The sequence below is a fragment of the Cupressus sempervirens genome, chromosome 7 (genome assembly GCF_028749045.1).
Source record: "Cupressus sempervirens isolate cs-2001-9-10 chromosome 7, ASM2874904v1, whole genome shotgun sequence".
Classification (NCBI taxonomy): domain Eukaryota; kingdom Viridiplantae; phylum Streptophyta; class Pinopsida; order Cupressales; family Cupressaceae; genus Cupressus; species Cupressus sempervirens.
In genome coordinates, this window is record NC_143124.1 from 437,049,068 (window position 1) to 437,057,480 (window position 8,413).

General features: G+C 28.9%; 1 pseudogene; it reads right to left on the reverse strand.

The window, feature by feature from the left end:
- The window catches only part of LOC149547452 (cellulose synthase-like protein E6), a 32,247-nt pseudogene extending 24,323 nt beyond the window's left edge, over positions 1 to 7,924 (reverse strand).
- Positions 7,925 to 8,413: the final 489 nt, after the last annotated feature.

Here is an 8,413-nt window from a genome sequence, read left to right on the forward strand (position 1 = left end):
CATGGATCTTAAACTCTTTTGGAATATTTCCTCTCTCCACAATACTATTGATACAATCCTCCATGTCCTTGTACATTTTTAAAAATAAAACATGGATTTTTTTGTGATGAAACACTACTTTTAGAGTAAAAAATCAATCTACTTTACCCTACATTGACCTTGATATTCTCCCATTCTTTTCTCAAGGATGAATTTAGAGTGTTCTCAAAATTTCAGAGAAATACACATTTAGGAACCTTTGTTGAATGAAACACTTGTGGAAAAAAGGAAACCAATTTTTTGCAATGCATGAGGCTTCAAACAAAGTGTAAATTGGAAGAATTGATCTTGCATCATTGCAGATACATAACAAGAGAGTTTACAGGCCGACCATTCATAAAAGAATAAAAAATAAGGTCTTAAAACTTCTACAGTCTATACTAAGATGTCTTTTGTGATCTAATATAAGTGTGCTAGAACTTTTTTTTTAGTGTTTGAAATTATGTTAAATTAAGAATCTATTATCTAACTGACAAAAGTTTGAAAAGAGAGTAGGAAAAATAGCTAATAGAGTTATCTAGAGGCCTGATCTAATACCCAAATGAAGGAAAATCCTAGATTTGATCTGAATACCAAAATCCAAGGAACAAATCCTTCAATTGGAATTTACACTATTTGATAATATATGAGTCCTACAATTGCAATAAAATAAATAAAAGTGTAAGCTCTATAAACCTTTCTAAAGTGACTCGTCTGTGTAGTGTAAAGAGGGAAATATTCACTATTTATATTCCTTAATTCTTTGAAATAAAATCATATTTTAGTGTAACAAGGGATCTAGTACAGTAAGGCCTCTATTTATATTTTTAAAAAAAGAACCGTAACTCATTATAATCAAAATCATAATAATCAAAATTAAAGAAATATAGAGGGAATGTTCTTAATAATATTGCTGTAGTATAAACTTTATTCTTATAATTTTTTAGCTCATATAATAGTTGTGGGAAATTTAAACAAATAATGTAAAGGCAATCTGGAACCCATGTCTATATGTCAACCCTACTATTCTCAATACATCCTAATTCATTTTATTTTCTAATAGACAATTTCTACCAATTACAAGGACAAGGGTAAAAGCCGAGAACAAAAAAAATTATGTTAGTGACTTAGTTTTTGAAAAAAGATGGGCATTGCAAATGAGATTGGGACTCACAAAAAGAAAAAGAAAGAAGATTCAATATCTCAAAGAAATAAATTCAAACAAATAAATGTATCAAATCACTAAATGTTGAGTTCCTTCATAATATTGTATTTAAAAAACTCTAATTCATCTATGAGCATAAAATTACAAAACTAATAAAAGAATTTTATTAAATCATCTATGAGCATAATTATAAAGTTTATGTTTTCTAGCTAACATAGGAAGAATATAGAGCATTAATATTGATATAAACACACACGAAGAAAATAATGTATAAAAGTAATATAGATTTACAAGTGGTTGATAATAAACCTAATCTTCCTTATAGCTTCAATCTTATGGATACCACTGTTGTATTTACCATTTGCCACTTTGATATAACTTTGCAATCCATAGGCTATCCCTGAATTGTCAGCCACTCGTCAATTCTCTCGCAATAGCTTTTGTTGAATGGCATTTGGATTTCCATTTAATTTTGAAGGTACAATGAAGGATGAGATGTCTAAGCCATAAGAGTATCAGAGGCTTAAGAGTAAGAAATTTTAGTTGTAACAAATGTTATGTGAAGAATAAGAGAAAGTGTAGAAGGTGAATTCTACTAGATGTGTCTTATTAAGATACCTTCACATCATTTAAGTAAAGGAATTATATTTTTTTACCAAGGGCAAACATTATTTAATTACTTTAGTGATGGAAGGGAATGGAATGAAAATAGTATAAAATGGAAATGTAACATTACAAAACAAATTGTGCATACTCTGAAAGAAATAACTAACTTCTCAAGCTCAACATCTTTCTATTCAGAAGAAGAAAAGAAAATCAAGCCATAATATTTTCTATCATCATCACTATTTACAGATTAAAGGAAATGATTTAAGCACAACATGAAAAATGAGAGTTAGCAAAGGCAATGATATTTTCAAAAAAGTGTGCCTATGTCGCTATTGTAACTAGTATCAATAGGTACTACATGTTTGAAATGTGTACAAAAATTAAAAATAAATATTAATCTCAAAACAAAAAACAAAAAATAGTTGCATCCCCATCGAAATGTCTTTTGATTGTTATTATACAGGCATACCCAAAGGTGTTGTTGAATCCAAATCCACTACATTTATAGCAACTATAGCTGAAATTACAAATATATTAATTTCTTGAGAAGAAAAGAAAAATAAATAAAAAGAATGAGAACTAAGATAGGGTAAATTGAAGCTTGGAAATGAATGTGAGGTTTAATCTAGCAATAGGATGGTAAAAGGACAAACCTATGTCACCCTTTTATAAAGGAAAGGGATAACAAGATTATAACTATTCAACTTCAATGATATAAAATTAGCATTATAATTAAGAATTTAAAAATAAAGTTAACTAAAAAAATGTGTAGAAATGGATGAAGTACGATTATTATTTTTAATGATTATTGGGAACGAGAATTCATCTCTTTTCCTAAATTTTAAGGATGATTTTTTAGTTAATGAAAAATGTTGAAAGTGAGGGGTCTAGTTCCAACCACAAAACTATATGGAAATAAACCTTTTTCCCCTTGATCTTAGACTATGTTATAGATGACATATATATCTAGATCCATAAAAAATAAAAATTGTCTTTTGACCTATATTTTCTCTTTTATAACAATTCAAATTTCAACTCACCTAAAATTGACAATTTTCATCTCCTACCACATTTTTTGAAAAAAAAACTATTCTAACAAAAAGACAAATTATGAATTTTAGAAGATGACTCTCTCCTCTAGAAAATTGTTCCTTTTTTACATATATTTTTTTATAAGATTTACTATTTTTTCCTTTCTCAAAAGCAACATCTTCTCGTCTATTAAAATACGTACTTGTAGTATTTTTTAATTACAATATACTATATCTAATTACAAGACCATAAACTCTATATGAGAATATCCTTAACTTTGAGCTCTATAAAATGGTGTTTATATGTTATTAAAAGACATCATTAAAAATAGTAAGAGTTATTGAAACATTAGTTTTCTAAAATAATTTTATTTCTTTAGTAATTGGACACAAACTAGTATAAAATATGAATTTAATACACATTTCGAATTGGAAAAGTGTGAGAATATGTATAACTTAGATCTAGAATGAATTTATCTAGATCATATATTTGAACAAAATTAATTGGGTAAGAGAACAAAGTTGGGTCACAATTCTGTAGAAGTCAAATCCGCAGAATTGAGCCTCTTAGAAATGGGTACTCGATTTGCTTAGAATTGGGTACCCATTTCTAAAATCATGCTTCGGGCACCTGAGCCGTGATTCAAAAATTGGATACCCAATTTTTGAAAAGCGAAGTGAGTGCCTGAACCACTTAAAAATTTCAAAAAATTACAAATACCCCCTTTTTGGCATTTTGAGTGTCATTTTTAGCATTTAGAAAATGGGAGCCTTGTTTTAGAGCAATATGGGAGCCTATTTTTGACCTCTACCAACTGCCCCCTGCTGCTATTTTCTGACATACCAGGCATTTTATTTTGTTTTGTACAATTTAATTATTTTCAGTTTTACATTTTATATACTGTCAATTTATTGTTTTTTTTTTTCAGTTTTAATATACATAAAATTGTAAATTTTCATTGTTAATGAGTATTATCTTTAGATTATTGTATTTGTTAATTTAAATAATAGTTTCATAGTTGTTCATTTACAAATTATTATTTTAGATGTTTTAAAATGTATTTAATATGTAAATTACAATGTTGAATGATTAGATTATAGATGTAAATTCATTGTTTAAACATGTAATTACAAACAAATATTGAATTCAAATAACTAGTGATTAATTATAGATTAGTTTGTAAACCATTTGTTCAAAGAAAGTAAAACTAAATATATTCGTAAGTCTTTAACCTCGACCTAACCATATAACTATACAATAAAACCCTAAACATATAACTAAGTATTTAATCACGTAACACCCTGCCAAGGGATCCAAACACAAAACTTAGTATTTAATGATTTTACTTATTGTATTGTATTTTGTTTCATGGATCGAAAATGGATGATGTAAACTATGTTATAAATGTATATTCTTTCAGCCTTTCATACCCTGTGAGATGTACAGTGAATGATTGTGCATTCCAAATTAATTTTCCAAGTGGCATTCAAAACAAATATATATTATTTGAATGAATTGAACTTGTAGTTATTCTTTCATGTGGATGTGTTATTTATTTTACTTCTAGTACTTATAATTATTTTAAAATGAAATGTAAATGTGCTCATTAAGGAATCATTAAGGAACGCAATCTCTTATGTTTTTTATGTAAATTATTGTACATGTTATTGCTTGCTTAGTAAAACTTTAGGTTAGTTCTTTGGATCCCTTGGTTGGGCATTACATAATGTGCCCCCTTACTTTACATCAAGGTTATTATTATGGTTAGGGTTAGGGTTCAAGTACTAGGTAGAGGATTTACACTAATAGTTTTGGATTAAGGGAAAACATTTAGGATTAACTATAATCCCAATTTTAACCAAAACTCTAATCATAATCCTTTCTGTCATCCTAACCATAATCTTAATTTTCCAAAACCTAAACCCTAATATAAATAATTAAATATGTATCCTAAGAACCAAGTACTAATTATTAATGTCAAACCATAATCCTAACCTTAAATGATAAACTATTATCCTAAATGCTTAACCCTTATCTTAAATATTAATATTCCTAATCCTAGCCCTATCCCTAAATCCTAATCCTTATACAATCTCTAACTTTTATTAAAATGCTAACCCTAATCCTAAAATATTTACATAAATCTAAAGTATTAAATACTAAATATTAGATCCATACCTAAGCAATAACCCTAAGTTATAGCAAATGATAATTTAAAATGAAAAAATCTAAACTCTTCAAATACTAAACTATAGTTGTCAATGATATTATAATCTTATCCCTAATTATAAATGCTAAAATTGTACGTTAAATGGTAAAACATGTGCCTAATACAAAATATTAAACCTTGACATTAAGTTTTAAATTCTAATCTCAAGTGTAACCCTTATCCTAAACCTTTATCCTAAATTATTAGCCCTTGGCATAACTAAGTTATCCTAAATACTAAACCTTTATCCTAAAAATAGTCATAAATGCCAAGCCCTTCTCCTAATTCTAAATAAAAATATTAAGCTTAAATATTAAACCCTAATCTTGACCTTAACTATGATTTACATATAAGGTTAGCGTTTAACATTTAACATTTAAGATTAGGATCTAGTATTATGATTTGTATTCAATTCTAGAATATAAATAGGATAAGTATTATAATTTAGATTTTATAATTAACGTCTATATTTAGATTTATGATTGAGGTTTATAATTAAGGTTTACAATCAAGATTTATGATTAAGGTTTATAATTAAGGTTTATATCCAACAACTCATTAAAACACCTTAAGAAAAATGATAATTTGTGAAGTTGCTTCCACCTACAAATTAGAATTAGGAAAACATATTTTATTTTAATAATTGAAACTACTGAGGCTAATGTTTGGATGAGCTAAGAGTAGTTCGTAGGTGGAAGACAAGTAAGCATCCAAAAGTAATTATAAAACATGTGATTAATATAATAAAAAGTTTTCTAATAGTAAAAAGACTTTGGTCATAATTAGAAAATGCAATTAATATAACACATTCCAACATAGAGATTTAGAGGGAAGAAAAATTCTATTAGCAAAATTCATAACAATTGTTAAATGATAAGATAAGATTTAAATTACTAAAGAAGATATTATAAGTTTAAGTATTATGATTAGAATTAGGATTATTATGGTTAGGGATAGGGTTCATTTATTAGAATTAGTATCTAGACTTATAGTTTGCATTAGTAGATAATATTTAGGATGAACTATAATCATAAATATAAATCAAATCATAATTCTATCTCTAAGCTTTCATTCTAATTGTAATATTAACTCTCATCCTAAAGCCATCTATTATATATCCTTTAGCAATAGCACCATAATAAATATCTGAAACCTAAATATAATTCTAACTAATATCATAATCCTAGGTAAACACTAACATTAGTCATAATCATTATAATAATCTTAAACTTAGCCATCATGAAAACCCTCAACATAACAAAATTCTAAACCATAACATTGCCATAATCTTAACTTTGTTTGATCTTGAGATGAAGATATAATCCATAATGAGAATACAATCCCCCAGTGTAACAAAATAAGTGTACATAAATATTGATCTAGCTACTTGAATAGAGAAAAGGGAAACAATTTTGAGGCAAACAACCCTAGAACAAACAACACATTAGAAGTTGCATTCTTAGCCCCCCTGCCAATTTCTTCATACTTTCCTTCCATAATCTTAATTATCCTCATTTTTATCTCATCTTATCCTTATATTTCTTAATGATTTTGTGCATTTCTTCACAAGTTTAGTAGGCCAAATAAATGCATAAATAGTGTTGACTAAAAAATCTTATAGAAGTATCAAAATATATTTTCCCTATCTATAAGGTTAGTTAGGGGTCTAGGACAGAAACATATAACTATAATAATTTTTTTCAACAAGACTTTAAAAACTAAATAGAATAGGAATATAAGTACTCTAGCATTCAATATAAAATATTAATAATAAAAAAATCACTACAATATATATCATAAAGTAATTCCATTTAGGATCTAGATCATAATCTAACAAAACAATTGTTAAACTATTGGGCACTTTAACATCCTTTTCCTTAATTTCAAAAAAATGTTCACTTGAACTTGCATAGACAAAACAAGTTCATATCTAACATAAAAACCATATTTATATAGTTGATTTATTAATATAGTTTTTTGGAGTATTATTTTATGATTAGACTTAAATTTGGTATAATATTCAATCAGCCTTAACATTAATGTCTACTTAAGTGTTTAACTTTATTTATTTAATTGTTATGGTTTTAAATATCTACACATTTATATAATTGATATTTTAGATTTAAATTTTATTAAATAGTAATTTTGTCATTTTTTATGTTGTTTAAACATATATACAGATTATATTTGATGGACCCGCCGCCACCCCCTCCCCCTCCCCCACGCCTGCCTCTACCCCCTCCATTTCCACCTCCACCTCCACCCCCACCTCTACGACCACCTAGTCCTCCTCCAACACCCACCATAGATGATCTATGAGAGAGCATGAGGCATAACCTTAACGACCTCATGCAAGATATTGAGGCTATCAGACATGAGGTACACCCCCTCCTCACCTACTATGCCTTGTAGATAGCATGCAAGGTGTCATTCACTCCATATAGCATCTGGATTGCGATATCGATTCATTTAGATTATTGAGGCAAAACATGCGTGCCTTCTATTATAATGGCTTATCATATAGAGAGGTCCATAACCTCAAAATAGGTAAAGGACATTTTCAAAGATATTTTGTAAACCCTAAGATGGGAGAGGAGATTAACGAGAAGAAGCCTCACATTTCTATTAGATGGTGCACACATCCATGCATAGTAGCACACTTTTGGGAGTGGTGGTCAATGGTATTTGACCATCCACCTCACACTAATCATGAGGTGCCCATGTACTTCCTTAAGAAGCTATGGGTTGAGTTTGAAACCCAACTATTTTGATATCAGATCATTTCAGGGGGTTGGTGGAGGGATGCCTTAGGATAGACTTGGGGAAAAGTTGAGTGATAGAATGAGAAATTGCAGGTGACCTCAACCCCTTGTACCTGTTTCTATGCCCATTGTACCAAATCCACACCATCATCGAGTAGTTTCATCTGCTCTGACCTCTTAGAGTACCCTTTCGAGCAATTTAGTATAGCAGTGGACACAGGCAACACATGTTTGTCCACTTGGACATATTTGTACTAGCTATGGAGGCATAAGTAGAGGTCCCCAAAGCGATGTTGATGTAGTACATGATGACCATCATGCTGAGGGTGCTGATTTTGATGATGACATATATGTTGCCAATGGTGATGATAGTGATGAGATTGATGTGTCATCATTTGTTGACCTCATGCAGGGAGAGCCCAAAGATAGTCAAGAGTAGCAGGTAAATTTTTATTAAAATTTAAATATAAAGTACATAATTATTTACTTTCTACATACATGTGTAATTGTATTAACCATATTGGTTTCTACTTTTGAAATAATAGAGGATGGATGATATTGTTCCTCCTAGGAGGCAGTATAGTCTTTTTTCGAGACCTACAGATGTTGGCATCCCTC